The following is a 19471-nucleotide window of genomic DNA, read 5'->3' on the forward strand; positions in this document are numbered from 1 at the left end:
AGTGGACCACCATGTTCGAGCATTTCCCTTTAGAAAAGATGCAGCCTCCTGATCTTGGAGTGCTTTGAGTAATGCCCTCCAGAGAAGGCTATGTCAAACTATTGGATGAAGGCCAAAGCCCTCGGAGCATCTTGGAATCCAGAAAAGGATTCAAATTTTATCGACTCTCCACCTTTAAATTCCTTTGTCTTCTTGCTCTTGTCTTCGAGGAAGTCGTATTGGTTGGCTATGTAGAAGGGATTCTTCTTCGCATAAAACATGTGGTCATCGGAGTCCGAACTGTCAGAGCATGACTCCTCCATAGAGCTATCAGAAACTGGTCAGAATCTGAGTTTCTTAGCCTTTTTCTTGCTCTTTCCGAAGCTTTGGTTTTTGTCTTCGCTTTTTGACCTTTTTAGTCCTCGCTCGAGTCGGAAGAGCTAGAAGAACTGTCAGAAGAAGAGGAAAAATAAGAACTGGGCAGTCCTTAAAAACGCACACGATTCTTCTGCTTTCTTGCAAATGCAAAAGAAGATTGACGGCCCAAGTAACTAGGGCCTTCTTGCGCTTCTTCAATTGCTTTTTTGATTGACTCTTCATGTCTAAAAGCTGACTGTTCTGGGTTGGCACTTCACCCATGGATTGCTGAGACAAAAATTTTGCAAACTCGAGATCTTTAGCAAATTGAACCATCTATTGTGTGCACTCGTCAACCTGTTGTCGACGTTGCATCTCCAAAATTTCATACTGTGTAGGCCGAGGTGGCCCGTCCTCATCTTCTGTTAAGTCGTTTAAATCTTTTGCATTGTCTCCTCGTGCCTCAGCGGTTGCAAAAGAGGTAGAATGTTTCTTTTCGGAATCCATAAGTGTCACGAGAAAAGGGATAGGATTTCGCGGTAGAAGAGAAATCGACCGTTCCCTGATACCACTCTAACAAACTTGGACACCCCAAGTCAAGATTCTACTGCGATATAGCAGAGATTCACTTCAAAACATTCCACAAATTAAAATGAGCCTCGACTCGGCCCGGTGTAGTTCCGTGCCAAGAGATACTGGCCCCAAAGACTGGCGCCCCTTTCCGTATTTCTTTTATTTTAATCTTTGAGCAAAGTACAATAGCCCGCGGATGCTCGCTCTCAGACTTTGCGTCCAGATGCCTTGCAGAGTGAGCCCCTTGGGTTCATCATAAAGATTACAAGGGTTGCTAAAAGCAAAGCCTCAAAAGCATTAAACTTAAAAGCAATGGCTCCAAAAGCCTCTTTGGCTAAAAATCTACCCAGATAAGCAGTCAGCGTAAGCTGCGAAAATCCATACAGCCAGCCAGCGTAAAAAGCGGAGGGTCTGGACAGTCCTGCCACGTCAGTTGCTGCCAACGTAAAAAGTGGGATTTCTGTACAGCCTGCCACGTCAAGTGTTGTGAGCACCAAACGCGAAAATCCGTATTGTCAGCCACGTCAATGTGTGTGTGTGTGTGTGTGTGTGTGTGTGTGTGTGTGTGTGTGTGTGTGTGTGTGTGTGTGTGTGTGTGTGTGTATCCGAGCACTGCCACATCATCCATTTGTAACAGCTGGTTGTTTTTTTGAAGATCAGATGCTTTTAGGCTTGTAGCTTTTCATGTAACTACTTTTGAGAGGCCAAGGGCCTTTAAATAGAAGGGTGGCTCTCTTCTTTGGCCACCTTACAAGGATGGGACCAGAAAAGAGCAGAGCCGCGTCGACTCTTGTATATTGAGTTCAAGCAATACCGAAAGGGGCGCTAGGGAATGATCTCTTGGAGTGGAAACTTCCCCATCTCGTGTGTCGTGCACTCTCTCTCTCTATCTCTCTCAGCTCGGTTGTTTTGGAGTGCTTAAAGTTGTCTCGTCTGTTCTTTTTCGTTGGCACGTGGTGCCCTCCCATTACAATGGTATCAAAGCTCCAGCCGTGTACTTAGCTGAAAGCATACCGGTCCTGCTCAAAACAGACAGAGCACAAAAACATTCATGGATTCGGCAAAGTACCTGCACTTTCTTCTCAATGAGCTTCGTGACATACTTTCGTGGCCTCCTTAGCAAAATCTTTCGATGCTGCAGAGTTTCCAACAGTTTTCGAACTACATGCTACCCCATCTGATGACCCAGGTGGTACCCCCTCGTCCGGCACCAGAAAGTGGGAGAGAGTCTAACCGGCAATCTTCTCAACCATCTGTTCTGATCGGGGGAGTCTTCAGGAATATGGTGCATCCTTTTGACCCTAATCTAGTGCCATCGCCTTTGCCACTGGTGATGCCACCACCTCCCCACCACCACCGCCACCGCCACCAAGATACAACGGTTGGAGCCCATATGGATATCCTTATTATCCGTACCCGGGGAATGTGTCTAATTAACCGAAGGATTTCAAAGATAACGGCACGACAGTAAAAAATTTCACCTTTCTTGGAGTGAAAGATCGGAAGAAAGTATTGCAGTTCCTAGAGCAATTCGACAATATCTATACTTTGGGGGAACTATACAAAGAATCCAAGATTTCTCAAGCAGCGAGAATTCTTAAAGATAATGCTATGCAGTGGTGGAGTTCAATCGCGATACAGTTGCATGCTCCAAGGACATGGCAAGCTTTCAAGACAATTTTTACACACAATTATATGACTTCTCTCTTTGAAGTCCAGATCTTATCAAAATGGGGCAACTTGAAAATGCTTGCTACAGAGACCATGAACGACTATAACCAACAGTTTCTCGACGTCTATCTTCCGGTGTCTTTCTTTAAGTTCATTCCCTTGGAGGACTAGTGCGAGCGATACACCATTGGACTGCCATCACCGTTACAGGAGTATTGTTTGTCCATGCAAGAGCTATGGACCATGGAACAATCGGCTACAAACTGATGAAAGGAAAGCTGGATTTTACTACATAAGCAACTCCGACCAATAACCAAAACTCTCGGCAACAACGAAAAAATCCTCGGGAGTCTCATGAAACTCAACCTCAACGGCCTCGTCTTACACAACGTCAACGAGCAACCCTATTGCAAGAAGGTCAATGTTTCGAATGTTTTCAAACCAACAATACCTGTCCTCAAAGAGCTTGGACTTCTTCAGAGCAACCTTCCGCTCCGACCGCAAAAAGATCCACAGGGCCACCTTTGGCTAAGAGAGCTAGACCTGCTATTAGACTAGTACTTGATATTTATGGCATAAATTTGGAGAGTTCAAATGAATTGTGCAGAGGATATGGCAAAGTCAATGGCTTGAAAGACCTGATCTTCTTTGACCTCGAAGCTACAGAGACCTGCCTCCATCTAGAATTCCTGAAGCGGATGAACTTTGCTTATGATGTAGTGGGACGAGAAATTGAAGCAGAGTTAGCCACGATCAAACCCAAAAGGTGGTCGCTCGCATCGGTGCACTTCCAATGAGCATACAAGTATACCATGGAAAAGCCAATTACCACATCATGAAGTTAGTCAATTGCGACGTTCTCTTGGGCATGCCTTGGCACGACAAGAATGACGCGACCCTCTAGATCCAGAACCCTCTCATTACAATGATGCAAAAAGACAAGCCAGTCATCCTCAGAGTTCGACTGTTCGAATAAAAACCTGAATGAATTTTCTAGTTGTTTTGTATTTAGATACTTTTGAACTTGTCTGAGAAAGTATTTTTTGAAAGTTACTTGAAATGGATTCAATCTGTTTTAAACTTGTCTTGGTGCCGATTTGAATTATTTGACTTTGTTTTTAATAATGATCTCAATGCTTGGTGATTTACTCTCGAGAAATACTGTTTGATAATGTCTGAACCTTGGAACGATATAGACGGGATGTTTGGGGAGCGTTTCATTGTATGCTAGAAAACCTTAGAACGACGCAAACGGGATGTCTGGGCAGCGTTTCGTTGTACGCTAAAAAACCTATGAACAATTCAGGCTGAGGTTTGAGGAGCTTTGGTTATACCAGTCCTCTGTTCTCATGGCTCAGACCTTTTAGGTTATTTGCAGGGGGAGTGACGAGCTAGTCGTTGAGTAGCTTCATACCGCGGACCATCTCTCTTGAGGGAGTGCTCAGCGGCACTATTCATTGTGTTTTATAACATGCATACGTTGTCAAGAAGTGCGGAGTGCGGCTAGGAAAGCGTCGGGCCTCTGACTGTGAGAGTTCACAGCAAAATCAAGCAAGTCATAGAACATTTGAAGCTAAAAACACACTCAAAAAGAACAAAACTCCAGCCATGAAAGCTTTACTTTGAAAAAGAGCCAAGATCAACTCAAAACTCTTGCGTATGTGATGATTTGGTGTAGCCTTGCTGCCAATTGAACACTTGCAGTGCTCTTTCGCCCTGATAAAAACCCTAAACAAACGCTTTAATTCTCTGTCCTAGCCATTTCATGGAAGCTTCAGAACTTCATTAGACATTCCCAAGTAAGTATTTGAAGAGGGGAAACCCTAATTGGTGGCCTCACAGCCTCGAATACAAGGTTGGAACAAGATGGGACTGCACTAGCAGACCATAGATGCATGCTTTGTATCCCTTCACGAAGGAGCTCAAAGTGCTGATCTTTTTCATCTAAAATGTTCCTTCACTCCTCATAGTCATGGCAATGTGAGTGATGTGACATTTTGAGCCATATTTGACCATTTTTTGTCATTTTTAGCCCAAAAATACCCTTTTTTGTCCGTAAAAAGCCCAAACGAGCTGGGAAAAATCCATTCATTTATGGAGAAATCCCATTAGGCTTAAATTTCATCTTGAACCTCATTTTACCACTTGGAAATCACTCTAGATGCATCTCTTACGCCCGCGCATTAAACCCACTATTTTTGGCCGAGATCACCCGCATTGTATTTTCTAGGCAAAACGAGCGTGCCACTTCGAAATACTTGACATCTGTACACATCTGTACATTTCTAAAGAAGAATAGGCATATATTTATGTGACATTGTGGCATCTATTTTCACATATATCACACTATGTACATTATGAAATTCGGTCCCACATAACAAAAGCATTAAGAGTGAGGTAGATATTTTAGTTTCACATTATGCACGTGCCACGGCATGACATCCACCCCCTCTAAACCTGTACATCCTCCGGCATGTGCCACACATATCTTTTGCAGGTTCAGTCTTCATTTAAATCAACATACATATCAATTTAGTCATCACTTCCTTTCTTCATCCTCATCCATAACATGTTCATCAAAGCCTTCATTTTGACTTTCTTGTGAAACAAAGGGATCTATATCGCCTCTTCTTTTGAAGAGCTTGATTCTTTTACATGCAATGGGAATTTTCATTTCTGTGCCATCCAACTCATGCAAGGTATAAGTTGCATTCCAGTGTACGTGCTTAACCACATAAGGACCAAACCATCTTTTCGAAAGCTTTCTTATTGTTGAATGTTGGTTGTCAAGACTACTGTCATATACCAACACCCAATCTCCTTCCTCAATAGCTCTAGGTCTAAGCCTCAGCCTTTTATTAAATCTGTCCTTATTCTTCAACCTTGCATCTTTTAATCGTGCTACTGCAATCTCAATATCTTGGGGCCTTCTAGGAGAAATAGTTTGCTATTTAAGGGCACACAAGGGAAGGCCTTGGCAAGCCTACCCTTCTAACTTCTAAGTGCTCCCGAGACTCGAGTCCCATGGACGGCGGGCCATCATCCATGCCACATGGGCCACCTATCTCTCTCTCTCTCTCTCTCTCTCTCTCTCTCTCTCTCTCTCTCTCTCCGAGCTTGAAGGCTTGAGACTTGGCCCTTAAGGCTTAAACTTTGAAGCCTACCTACTACCTAGTAGCCCTTTCTCCTTCTCTCCGAGCTTTCTCTAATATCTATCATCTACGGCATCTCAAGATGGATCCGAAGCTTCTCTAAGCCCTCCTCCCTCTCCTTCCTCCGGCCTTGCCGTGGCTCTCCTCAATCCCCTTCCTCCGCCGACTTCACATGGACATGGTGGAATGAGGTGATTGCTCCCAAGTCTGGTGTTGGAGGTGGAAGCAAGCCATGGAAGTGCCGCCGTTGTGGCTACGAGCGCAATGGTTCCGTGAGGAAGATACGCGTCCACTTCCTTTACGAAAAAGGGCATCAAGTTCAATTTTGCCCGCAAACCGCCTCGGAAGAGGAGAAGCAAAAGCTCCTAAACCTTGAGAAGACTCTTGAGGATATCAAAGAAGCCAAGAAGAATCGTACCAAGCGTCGCACGGTGAATCCAAGGGAGATGGCCACGACGGCTTTCATCCAAGAATCGGCATCCCCTTCTTCGGAATCATTTTGTGCATCAACCGGCACCGACGGCGACTGCCCACCTCCACTCTCTACCAACCCTTCATCGTCATCTTTCCCTCATTCTCGTCCACCCAAGCGGCAAGCACCTCTTGGAGATAGTTGGAAACCGGCCTTGAAAGAGGAGGTAGATGTCGCCGTAGCAAGAAGTTTCTACCACGACCATATTGCTTTCAATGCAGCACGTTAAGCTCTATAGACTTTAACTTATAAGGCTTAAGCTTTAATTTTAGTTTGTACAATGTATATCACTCATGTACACTTTTTTTTTTACACAAAAGGTCTCCATGTTTTAAAGAAATGGCACGGAAGATCGGAGAGTTTGGACCCACATATGTCCCTCCCTCTTCGGAGAGCTTGCGCACCACTCTTCTTGACAGGGAGAAAATAATGGTGAAGGCGGCATGTGCATCCACAAGGGCTTCATGGAAGAAGAATGGGGGATTGGTTGAGTGATACCTGTCGCCGCTTCATTCATGGCGTGTGGCATATTCTCGGGGGGAGATGTATTTCATTGACTCCCATGATGCATCAGGGACTGGGAAGAGTGCGCAAGTGCTTGCATCGGAGTGGGCGCTTACCATTGAGAAGGTAGGAAAGCATGATGTCATTGCCATCGTCACCGACGGAGAAAATAGCAATCGTGCCGCCGGAGCCATCATCGAATCCCTTTATCCAAAAACCACGGTCACATATTGCATGGCTCATTGCCTCAACAATCTTCTCAGAGATATAGGCGCCTTGGAATGGATTTCTCCCGTCATTGAGCATGCGAATACAATGGTGACTTTTGTCAATAATCATCAAAAGGTAACCATTAAGTGTTAACCAATCTCATTTCAATTCATATCTAATGTCAATATGGAAGGCCAATTCTCGTTTTGTATTTTGAAACTTGATTTTTCTAAATAGGTGAGGCCTGAATTTTCAAAGAGGTCAAAGCTAGCTCTTCTCAAATACTCGGAGACTCGATTCGCCTTCAACTTCATTATGCTCCATCGCTTGAGTGTATGTAGTGAGGCATTGAGGGGACTCTTCATTAGTGATAAGTTCTTGGCAATGCCCGAGTCAAAAAGTGTCGATGGAGTGGCATGCCGAGCACGGGCCGACATGCCCGAATCGTGGGAGAAAGTAAAGACAATCTCCAAAATGGTGAAGCCTATCATCCACCTCCTGCGGGTGTTGGATTCCATGAAACCTTGCATCGGCAAGATATATGAGGCCATGGACACCATGATTGCCTCTCTTGAAAAACTTGTGACCGACCTCGATAGGTATTCACGTCGCACAAGTCACTTTTAAGTTTTTCCTATGCTTTAAAAGTTTACTCTCGTGAGTTTGTAACTTGGTTTGAATCTTGATAACCTAGGTACGAGGAGATCCAAGAATTGTGTGTGTCAAGGTGGATTGCCTACCATTCTCCTCTTCATGCGGCCGCTTATGTAGTTGATCCACAATTCCAACAAGGGAACCAATGGAAGGACAAAGAGGTGATGAATGGTTGGCAAACCATCCTTGCGCGCCTTGTGCCCGACCCAAAGGAAAGGACCGAGATTCGGAGGTAAATCAATGTCTACAGGAATGGAAAGGGAGAAATTTGTCACATGCCTGATGCACAAGCATCTCGCTTTGAGATGGAGAGTGCTCTTTGGTGAGAGGAGTTTGGGGCGGGATTGGGCGGTTTACAGGATTTGGCTATTCGCATTCTTAGCCAAGCATGCACTACGAGTTGCTTAGAGCAACTTTGGAGTGTGTGTGCTCATGTTGCCTCAAAGAAGAGGAATCGTCTTGATGTGCAGAGAGCCAATGATCTCATATATGTCTCATCAAATTTGAAGATGCTTTCCAAGTCAGACCAAAGTGATGATTTCGCGGAGTAGGCACTTGCAAAGGATGATCCTATCCCAGAGACACAGATAGATGCAGAGGGAGAGATTGAGACAACACCACTTGAGGATGATTTTTTGGAGCAAATGGACTATGCAGAGCCAGTTGTCATTCAGTTGGCACCATGGGCCAACATGTAGAGTCTAGACCTCTTGAATCTTGAGTCTTGACTCTTGACTCGAGTCCTTCCCTTTTTGACTCCCATATATGCTAAACTCTACTTATCCACTCTTCACTTATACATCATTATGTTTTGCACTTTGGCGAGGATGATTGATCACCACACCAACGGTGTCGTGCACGCCGCACACAAGGCCTTTGTTATATTTTGGTATTATGTAATATAAGTGCAAAACCCACTTTTTCTTTGCAATCTTGTGCTCTTAGTATTCATTGTTGTCTCGGTATTAAATTTGCAAAGAATCAATGTTTATTAGAGCGCGTCCCCTATCGCGTCCCCCGTTCCCTGTTTTGCCACGTCCCAGTGCCTGAGACCGGTCCCCGTCCCCATGTGACTATGACTACAATTCAATACTTGGGCTGTCAGGTTGGTTTGGACTCGTCTCCCGAGCAGCAGATTGCACCCCTCCTCCTATCCATTAGGAGCAAGTTGTTACATTGGAGCTCCGCACGACTTTCTCTGGCAGGCAGAGTTGTAGTGGCCAACCAGGTGTTGTTGGCTACTATGTGGTACATCACTTCTTCTTGGATCTTTTCGAGTTCTTGTATCAGCCAAGTAGAGAGGCTGATCAGGAACTTCCTTTGGTCAAGACGTGACACTCATATAGCTCGGGCCAAAGTGGCATGGTAGGTCATCATTCTTCCTTGTTCTCAAGGAGGATTGGGGATCGTAGACCCAGCACCGTAGAGCAGAGCCCTTCTTGGAAAGTTTATCGTCAGAGGACTTCTTCTAGGAGAGGAGCCCTGGAAGGAGTTCTTTCTTCAGCGGCTTAGTGCTAGGGTGCCTCAGGCTGCAGGCCCCTGGTGACCCTCGACTAGATGGATTTTCACAGAGATGCGCAGAGTTGGCTTGACCATGAGACTGGAGGACCGCTTCGCTGTGATTCTGCTCCGATCTTGGGAGCAACTATGGAGAGGCGTGGAGCAGCATCAACCTACTTGCACAAAGGAGCGAATGAGACAGTTTCTTGTTTGAGACCCCATGGTTAGCACTCGGAGAGGACACTTGGTTGGTAGTCGGCCTCATGTTTCCTGGGGTCTCATGGCAAAGGGTCCAGCACGCACTTTAGCTTACTGGCTACAGTTTTCAGGCTTGTCAGAGGAGCTTCAGGGCATTCAGCTACAGGGCATGAGAGGGGTGCAAAGCATGTGTCGGAACATCTCAAAGGCAGTACTACTGAGTGGCTCATACCTCTTGAGTCAACAGTGCCCAAATAGATGGGGGCCTTCACGCGACTGGAGGTTCTCATCTCAATTCGGGCTTGCTCAGAGACTATAACCTCCCTGTTTTTCGAGCTACAAGGTGAGGGACGCTTACACCGAGTTGCAGTAGAGGCCCCACGGGTGGCAGAATGTTGTTTTCAGAGAGTCCGAGTGGTGGGCATCTGTGGGGGGACTTGTGTCATAGATCCCAACCCAGCAACTCTTGAGACTAGCCACTGAAGACTGTGGGCTTGGGAGAGTTGTCCACTGGCACGAGTACAATGGGATCCTGGAGAGTGGCTTTGGAGGGACGCTTTCTCCTCAGCAAACCATCCAGGTGTCCCTTTCTTTCAGTACACTGTTCAACTGGGACGTCACATACTGGCAGCACACAGAGAGGCTCGTCCTGGTGCAGCACCTCATTGGCAGGAGAAGGCTCTCACAGCTCAGTTCTTGGCAACCTTTTGGGAGAGGTTGTGGGACTCCAAACAGCCGAGCTGAGTCACTTTGTTCCAGTGGCTGGTTGCACACCGAGCTACAGCAGTTGGAAGCTGGCTTGTACATAGTGGTCTCTCGGCCACATGTGCAGCTCGTGACCATCTTGTGGAGAGTCAGCGTCACTGTCTTTAGGACTGTCCTTTGGCACAGCAGGTGTGGCTTCGTGTTCTTCGGCTGATGCCAGCTCTTTCCACACCTCAGCAGTACACTTGGGGGGCATCTCCTTGGTCCACTCTCACGGGACCGGCACTTTAGTTTGAGCTATCCTCCACCAGCAGGATGATAGTTATGCAGGAGGGTCGACCTACACTCCATCCTGCTACTACAGAGCTTACTCCACAGGAGTGGTGCAGTGAGAGAGAGGAGTGTTGGGAGCTCATCCGTGGCCTGACACTCTAGTTCATCTGGCGGGCCAGCTGCTTCCGCATCTTCAAGGCTCGCCCTATACCACCAGCAGAGACTGTTCGGGATCTTTGTCTAGAGCCGATCCATACTCTCAGAGGACAATTCGAGAGACTCCAAGGCAGCTCCGACCGCATGCTGGAGCGCAGAGAGGCTTTCCTTCGACTCTGGCATCCTGGGCCTTTTTTCACCATGGTCCAAGGTGTGCTCAAATGGCACTACCGTCCACCTGTGTGGCTTTTCCCTCCTCCCATCTCTTGATTTAGCCTCATTGTACATATGCTATTTTTTCATTGGGAGAGTCTCCCCATCATGATTGTTGTAGCCCTCTCTTATAGAGGTGGTTGTGGCCCTATGGGCAATTTCATTAACTAATAGAAGGATCTTTTTCTCCGAAAAAAAAAAAACCGAAAGGGGCGCCAGTCTTTGGGGCCAATACTTCTTTGCACGAAACTATGCCGGGCCGTGTCATCTCTCTTTTGTTCTGTCAATTAAATTGAAATGAATCTTAGCTGTGTCGCGGTAGAATCTCGACTTGGGGTGTCCAAGTTTGTTACAGTGGTATCAGAGCACGGCCGATTCCTCTTATACCGGGAAATTCGATCCCTATTTTCGCCACACTTATGGATACCGACAAGAATCAGTCGACTTCTTCTGCATCTGCTGGTGCAGGAGGAGATCATGCAAAAGATTTTAATGATTTCACAGAGGAAGAGTACAGGCCACCTCGGTCTACTTAGTACGAACTTCAAGGGATGAAACGTCGACAGCAAGTTGACGAGTGCACAAAGTAGATGATCAAATTTTCGAAAGACCTCACTTTGCAAAATTTTTGTCTCTGCAATCCATTGTTGAAGTGCACACTCAGTGGTAGAAAGCCACCAAACCACCAATCAAACCGGCAATCAAGAAACCTTCTTCTCCGCGGATGTTTACAGAACAAGAACTTCAAGAGGTGGTTCAGACTCAGATCAATCAGCTTCTGGACGCGAAAAATCAATCCAAAAAGCAAGTGAAAAAATGCAAGAAGGGGACTGACTACCCTAGTTATTTGGGCCGTCAATCTTCTTTTGCATCGGCAAGAAAGCAGAAGAAGCGTATACGCTTTGAAGGACTACCCAGTTCTTCTTCTTCTAACAGTTCTTCTAGATCTTTTGACTCGAGCGAGGAGGAAAGAAAGGGCAAAAAGCCAAGCAAAAAGCAAAGCTTCGAAAAGGGCAAGAAAAAGGAAAAGAAACCCAGATTTCGCCCAGTTTCTGATAGCTCTATGTAGGAGTCATCCTCTGACAGTTCGGACTCCGATGATCATATGTTTTATACAAAGAAGAAGCACTTCTACAGAGCCAACCAATATGACTTCCTCGAGACGAGCAAGAAAGCAAAAGAATTTAAAGAAGGTGGACAGTCGATAAAATTTGAATCCTTTTCAGGGTTCCAAGATGCTCCGAGGGCTTTGGCCTTCATCCAACAGTTTGACATAGCCTTCTCTGGAGGGCACTCAGAGCACTCCAAGATTAGGAGGGCAGCATCTTTTCTCAAAGGAAATGCTCGAACATGGTGGTCCACTCTTCTTTTGAGGAAAGAAGCTCCAATCAAGTGGTTGAAATTCAAAAGTCTCTTTATTTCTTCTTGGCTGACCCAGGAGTACGAACGGGATATACAAACCGCTTGGAACCATCTTCGGATGACCAAGGGAGATTCTTTGGACGCTTATTGCGAGAGGTTTTGGGACTCTTTTCTACCAACCTCTTCATTTAAGAAGGTCTCTTTTAAGAAACAGATTGAGCGGTTTTGCTGCAGACTCCCTACAGAGATCCGAGACTATGCCTTGAACAAAAGTCAAATTCTATTCAAAAATTAATGGGTCATGCGAAACCGGGTTTCTCGATACATTCCGGAAATTTGACTTACCCCACTGAAGAGATCTTGACTCAAAGAACTCAACAAACCTCCAACAACGAAAGTAGAAAGGAAAAGAGTTCCCAAAAAAAGAAGGATAAGGATGCACGACCCCGACTGACTCTTCGAGAAAGAGCTAACTATATCAGAGAGAGAGAGGAAGTGTTTTGGTTGCGGGGAACAAGGGCACATCTCCGCAAAGTGCCCTAAAAAGGCAGCGCAAGGACCGACTGAAGACAGGCCAGAGTGTTCGAGAGCAAGAGAGGACGCGGCAGAAAAGGCAAGATGAAAGCAGGACTGGTACCAAATTGCATAGATTGCATGGATACTGGCCCAAGCCTGATTGATGAAAGTACAGAACTTTGCCGAGTTTGGAATGTAACAGACTTAAACACTCCAAGTCAAGATTATACCGCGACACCACAAGTCAAAACAGTTCACAGTTCACAATTGATTCGACACTGGCCCGGCGAAGTTCCGTGCCTAGAGATATTGGCCCCAAAGACTGGCGCCCCTTTCGGTATTTCTTTTTGTATTGAATCTGCAACTCAAAGTACAAGGGAGTGGTCGGGACTCACTCTCAGACTCTACGTCCAGATTCTCTGAGAAGTGAGAGCCTAAGCCACTATTAAATAGGTTTACAAGGGATGCCAAAAGCAGAGCCCCAAAAGCTGTGAATAAAAAGCCTTTTAAAAATAAAGTTATCTTTTTTCTCTCTCTCTCAAGCCATTGCTTGGCAAAAATAAAGCAAGCCCTCAAAATAAAAGCTCTCTCTCTCTCACTTGCTACATTGCGTAGAATAAATCAACCGGCGAGCCAAAAGCTGCCCACACAAAATCTGCCTTTTTGTACAGCCAGCCACGTCATCATTCCTCGTTTTGCGCCGGATTTTCCAGGTCCGTACAGGCATGCCACGTCATCAGTCAACCGGAATTCACGGGCCAGTCCGTACACTGCCTGCCACGTCTGCATTTTTAGTGGGCTGTTTTCGGCAATAGCGTGGGTGTGGGTGTGTGTGTGTATTGCAGCCATGTCACCAGTTTGTGACATACCCCCCTCTTGAAAGCATTGTTATCGCCCTCGATTATGCCTGCAAAACAGACAGAAGCCATAAACTGTCTTAGCAGACACTGACTGTTAGTACCGACGCACTAGGAACACACATCTAGCACATGTACCAATCGACAGTCACATCACCCGACATCACAGGACATCACTTGACATCACAAGACATCACATGACAAATCACATTCAAAATTCATTCAGATCTGAAACCATGATTTATCGGCAATGCAATTAGCAATCGTATCTAGATCCACTCAGGACCTCATAGATGCCCGATTGGCTAATCCCTATTGCAACCATGTCTATCGAGATCATTCAAACGAGATCATTCAGACCAAAATGCTGCACTCATTTCGTCTATCAGTTCCTACACTTAAACAAGTCAAGAACAAGTCAATATCATGTTCGGAGATTCCACTTCATAAAGTCATTACAGCAGAATAATGTCAGCTCCCAGTATCCCTGAAACTCAAAGAGACATCAGTGACTTTAGTATCAAAAATCGAGGCATCTATTGACAAAGGAGCGGAGTAACTCCCCTCTTTTGCATACCCGCTGCACCATATATCCGGCCAAGCTGAATTCGGGGCTCCATTTGGAATAGACTGCTAAACCAAAAGCTTCAAAGTAAAGATTCACAATTCGAGGAGTATCTGCCAGGTCCTCCTCCTCCATTCACTTCGCATCCAATGCGGAGTAGGTCTTGAATTAAACCAAGAACCATCTTATCGCTTTACCTTTTATCTTTCTATCTTTCTGTGCCAATCTCTGTTCTGAAATGAGTATCTGCTCGTTTTCTTCCACTTCGGGTTGCTGATCAGGCTCCCCATCATCGGGCACATCGCCTTCAAAATGCTTCAAGAGACATGAAAAACATTGTGAATTCTCCAAGTTTCGGGCAGCTTCAATCTAAAGGAGATATCATTTATCTTTTCGGAGATCTGGAATGGTCCGTAGTATCGCATACTAAGCTTTGGAAAAAGCCTCTCCTTTCCCTTTTTCTTCTCAGGCGTGCCTTCTCAAATTGTAAGAGCACCCAATCGTTCTCCTTCAACTTCAAATCACGACGATGGCGATCTGCTGCCTTTTTCCAAGATTTCTCCAAAGCCTTCCGGACCAAGTCCAAGTCCCTCGTGAACTGGTCGGCTTCAAAGAAAAATCTTATCTTTCGTGCTAAGGAAGGGTGAAACCTTCGTAGCCAAGTCAATAATCTCAAATGGCACCTTCCCCTTCAAAGAGTTAATCATGTTTCTGTAGGCATATTCCACCAAAGTAAAAACCTTTCCCATGTAGTCTTCTAATCCGAGATGTAAGACTTCAATAAATCCAGTACCACTGAATTAGCAATCTCTGATTGCCCGTCAGTCTCCAGGTGGAATGATGACGAGAACTGCAACCGCGTGCCAATGTTCTCCCAAATAGCCGTCCAAAACAAACTCATGAACCTGGGGTCCTTGTCGGAGACAATCGTCTCATGTATGCCATGTAATCTAAAGATCTGGGCAATAAACAATCGTACCCACACTGTGTTTTCGGGAGATCAAAAAATGAAATCCATTGCAATACTTTTCCAGGGGCGGGTGGGTATGGGTAAAGGCTATAAGAATCCCTGTGCTTTATGCCTATCAAAACTTGACCTTCTGGCATACCAAGCAACGAGAGGATTTGACGATCATCCACCAATCAAGGGGCGTCGAAAGTGTCACACGAAAGGCAAGAAAACGTCACGGATGACAGCAAAATGGCAAGGCAAAAAATTGCCCGTCCATGCGAACACGTGACATTCAATATAGAATGTCTACTTACAGGCATTCTCTTGCGTTGCCCGTCCAAAACAAGTTTTACAAATTTTTCATAGAAATTCAATATATATTTAGTAAAATTTATATTATGAATTTTAGCATGGTGAGTCCGAAGTCGGAGTGACTAGTGACTATACCCAAATTCCAAGTGGGAAACTTGGTTTTTGAAGTTTGAAGTTTGAACCCAAATCCTTGGACCCTGTAACCTGGTTCTCATCATAGGATAATAAAAATTGTACCTGTCCCTGACCAGTGACTCTTGAACGAGCCGAGGCCTAAACTTTTTGCCTGCTCAACGTTTTTGCTTCACTTGCACATCGCGTGAGCGTCGACTAAGGACTCCGCCTGCGTGCAACTCTGCTCCCGAGTTCTCGCAAGCGTCAAGGCAAAGTGCATCCTTTTCGCCCAAGTTGCCTCTTGTTTGAATAGCCTACGCAGCCCTGTGCTCTATTATAGTGTATCTTTTCCATTGTTATTTGGTGGTGAATTCATGGCAATGTTCACTTGGTCCACAAAGTTATGTATATCTTTCAATGTATACAACTAGATTTTATTTGCGATTATAGACATGTACGTTTTTTCCACGGCTCTTATTTACACTAGTGCAGCCGGCGGCTCCGCCGCTCTCTCTCTCTCTCTCTCTCTCTCTCTCTCTCTCTCTCTCTCTCTCTCTCTCTCTCTCTCTCTCTCTCTCTCTCTCTCTCTCTCTCTCTCTCTCTCTCTCTCTCTCTCCGCGCAGGGCCCAGACAATGTTTCTCTCTCACTGAGCGCACTCAGGTGCAAGCGACACTACCGTAGCTGTGGCCGGATGAACCTCCTTTTGCCACGTGGCAGGGGGGGGGGGGGGGGGGGGGAGCCGGAATTCCCTTCCCCATTATCTATTAGTATAGAAGGTTTATTTTGGTTGGATTATAGATATCAAAAGTTGTTGGAATGGTTGTGAATAATGAAAATTGTATTTGGAATGGCATTGAAAAAATTTGCCATTTCATATGAATTGGCAATCCTTGGATCTGAGTGTCCATTGAAATTGTGGGATGCATGTCAAATCCTAACGCTGATACCAAGCAACTGCGTACAAAATCGTCCACGTCCTTTTTGAGTCTCGGCCAAAAGTATCTCTCCACACCATTCAAGGTGGTAACAATTCCGCGGTGACACGTAAAAGGTGGACAGTGGCATTCGGTTAAAACCTTTTCCCTCAACGGCTGTGTAACGCACAACTTGGTTTTTCCTCATCAAGTAGCCATCCCGAATGGATCTCCCGCTACTGTCCCCCCATTCTGTATTCAATTGGATTACATCTGCATAAATCTGTATCTGTGGCGTACTGACCGACCATATCCTCGAAGCTTCTATGATGTATCGCAGAAACAGCTAGAACCAACGGCTTCCGAGACAAAGTATCTGCCACCCATTTCTTATGTCCTTGCACATGGACATCCGGAAGTAAAAGTGTGACCAGATGTTTGCCCACCGCATCTGTTTTTCCGATAGCTGCTTTTGTGACAAGAAGTAGCGTAAACTCTGATGGTCTATGAAGACAATAAAATCCGCTCCGAGTAGGTAATGTCGCCACTGAGTAAGAGCATGGATAACCGCCAAAAGCTCTTTCTCATAAATCTGTGTTGTCAATTCCGGCCTTGAGAACAATCGGCTCTCGTAAGCAATAACATGGCCTTCTTGCATTAAGACCGCACCCAGACTATGACCACAAGCATCACAATATACTTCAAATGACTTCTGCAAGTCCGGCAAAGTCAAAACCGGTCTTGTAGTCAATTTCTCTTTCAATGTCTGAAAGGCAGTCACTTTCGTGGGTCCCCACGTGAAAGGGACTCCTTTCTGTGTCAAGATATGCAAAGGGATAAGCAACCTTTGCAAACTTTCTGATGAGCCGCCGGTAGTAAGAACATAAGCCCAAGAAGCTTCCAACTTCATGGACATTCTTCAAATCGGGCCAATCACGGATAGTCTCTATCTTGGCCGGGTCCATCTACAGTCCTGCTGCTGAGACAATGTGTCCCAAACAGTGTATCTCTAGAATCGGCTCACACAGTAAGGTGGCCAGTTCGGTGGTGTATTTCCAGGTATCAGATCAATGGTATGATCCTCAGGACAAGCTGGTGGCAACTCGCCTGGCAGGCCCTCTCAAAAGCAATCGGCATAAGTGTGGAGAAAATCTTGGCGTTCTTTTTTAAATTCAAAACAAATTCAACCTTCTATCATCATTCAGTCCTTTACAAAAAGTAAAGAAACTGAATTTTATCAAGTACAATGTCCGTGCCCTTCATTTGTCAAAGTCGCTTTCTCGGCCCGGTAGTCAACCACGGCGTTGTTCTTGTGGTACCAAGGGATTTCGTGTAGGACGTCACAACCTCCCAAGGGAATTACATAGAAATCCTCGTGCCCTAAACACCCCTGACATTGCAAACGAAGTTTGCCAATGATCGGTGTAATGGCAACATCCCGTCCGGGTGCCGCTAGAACTACCTCCGCCTATGGCCTCAGCCTATCGGGCGTAATTCCAAATCGAACCGCCAATTCAAGTGAAAATAAGTTGGCCTTGGCTCCTCCATCAAAGAAAATGAGGGCTTTCTGTTCTTTCACTTTGCCCTAAAAGCGGCAAATTTTTGTACTTTTATTTATTTGATTCGGTTCGGGCCCCACGCAATGTGGTGCTAGTTCTGTTTTCATCTGCCTTTTCTGCCACGTTCCTCAGAGCTACTTTCGAACTTTCTGACCTTTCTTCATCCTGTTCATTCGGTGCCTTTTTAGGGCACTTCGCAAAGATATGCCCAGTTTTCCCGCATCCAAAGCACTTCCCCTCTTTGATGTAGAGAGCTCTCTCTCGAAGTGTGAGCTCGGACGTGCATCCTTTTCTTTCTGTTCTGGGTTACTCTTCTTCTTTCTACTTTCATTCTTAGAAGTCTGTTCGGTTCTCTGCGTCATGATCTCATCTGTGTGGTAGGTCAAGGTGCCTGAATGAATGGGAAAACACCGTTTCGCATGACTCATCAGTTCCTGAATGGAATCTGACTTTTGCTCTAAGCAGTAATCTCCGGATCTCTGTAGGAAGTCCCAAGGTAAACCGCTGAATCTGTTCTTCGAACGAGATCTTCTTAAATGAAGTGGCTGGTAGAAAAGAGCTCCAGAATCTCTCGCAATATGCGTCCAATGAATCTCTCTTGGTCATCGGAAGATGGTTCCGATCAGTTCGTATGTCACGTTTGTACTCCCAAGTCAACCAGGAAGAAATAAAAAGCCTTCTAAATTTCAACCATTTAACTCGCGCTTTCTTGTTCAATAGAAGCGTGGAAGTAGCCCTCTGAATCTTGGAGTGCTCTGAGTAACGCCCTCCAGAGAAATCTATATCAAATTGCTATATGAAGGCCAAAGCCTTTGAAGCATCTCGAAAACCAGAAAATGTGTCAAATTTAATTGACTGTCCACCTTCTTTAAACTCTCGCAGTTTCTTACTTTTATCTTCAAGAAAGTCATACTGGTTGGCTTTGTAGAAATTCTTCTTCCTTGCATAAAATTTGTTGTCATCGGAGTCCGAACTATTCGAAGACGAGTCCTCTGTAGAACTGTTCGAAATCGGGCGAGATTTAGACTTCTTTACCTTTTTCTTGCTCTTTCTGAAGCGTTGCTTTTTGCTTCGCTTTTTGCCTTTTCTGTCTTCTTCGCTCTAATCGGAAGAGCTAGAAGAACTCGAAGAAGAAGAAGAAGAAGAAGAACTAGGTAATCCTTCAAACTGCACAAGCTTCTTCTACTTTCTTGCCGAGGCAAAAGTAGATTGACGACCCAAATAACCCGGGAAGTCAGTTCCTTTCTTCTACTTTTTGTCGTGCTTTTTAGTGTTGTTCAGCCCATCAAAAAGCTGAGAAATCCGTGCATCAACCACCTCTTCTAGCTCTTGCTCACTAAACATCTTTGGAGTAGGAGGTTTCTTGAGTGCCGGTTTGGGGGGTGGTTCTGTGGTTTGCTACCACTGTGCATACACCTCGTCGAAGGAGGTCTGGGTCATAAATTTTGCAAATTTCGGGTCCTTCACAAAATTTAACATCATCTTTCCTACGTCGTCGATCAATCGCTCCACCGGAGTAGGCTGAGGCGGGCCCTACTCTCTCGCGTGAATCCTCTTCGTGATCTCTTCCTGCATCTCCGGATGCAGAGGAAGTCAACTGATCTCTGTCTGAAGCCATAAGTGCTGCGTAAAAAGGATCAGATTTCCCGGTAGAAGAGAAATCGACCGCGCTCTGATACCACTATAACAGACTTGGACACTC

The 19471-nt window shown here is 45.5% G+C and overlaps 1 protein-coding gene and 1 pseudogene across 6 annotated transcripts in view; one reads left to right on the forward strand and one right to left on the reverse strand.

The window, feature by feature from the left end:
- Nucleotides 1–19471, reverse strand: part of LOC147421013 (uncharacterized) — a 92634-nt gene that overhangs the window by 56939 nt on the left and 16224 nt on the right. The gene's annotated exons all lie outside the window — the stretch shown is intronic.
- Nucleotides 6179–8270, forward strand: LOC147421014 (uncharacterized; annotated as a pseudogene).

The sequence above is a fragment of the Adiantum capillus-veneris genome, chromosome 28 (genome assembly GCF_014529385.1).
Source record: "Adiantum capillus-veneris isolate H3 chromosome 28, ASM1452938v2, whole genome shotgun sequence".
In the NCBI taxonomy this organism is placed as follows: domain Eukaryota; kingdom Viridiplantae; phylum Streptophyta; class Polypodiopsida; order Polypodiales; family Pteridaceae; genus Adiantum; species Adiantum capillus-veneris.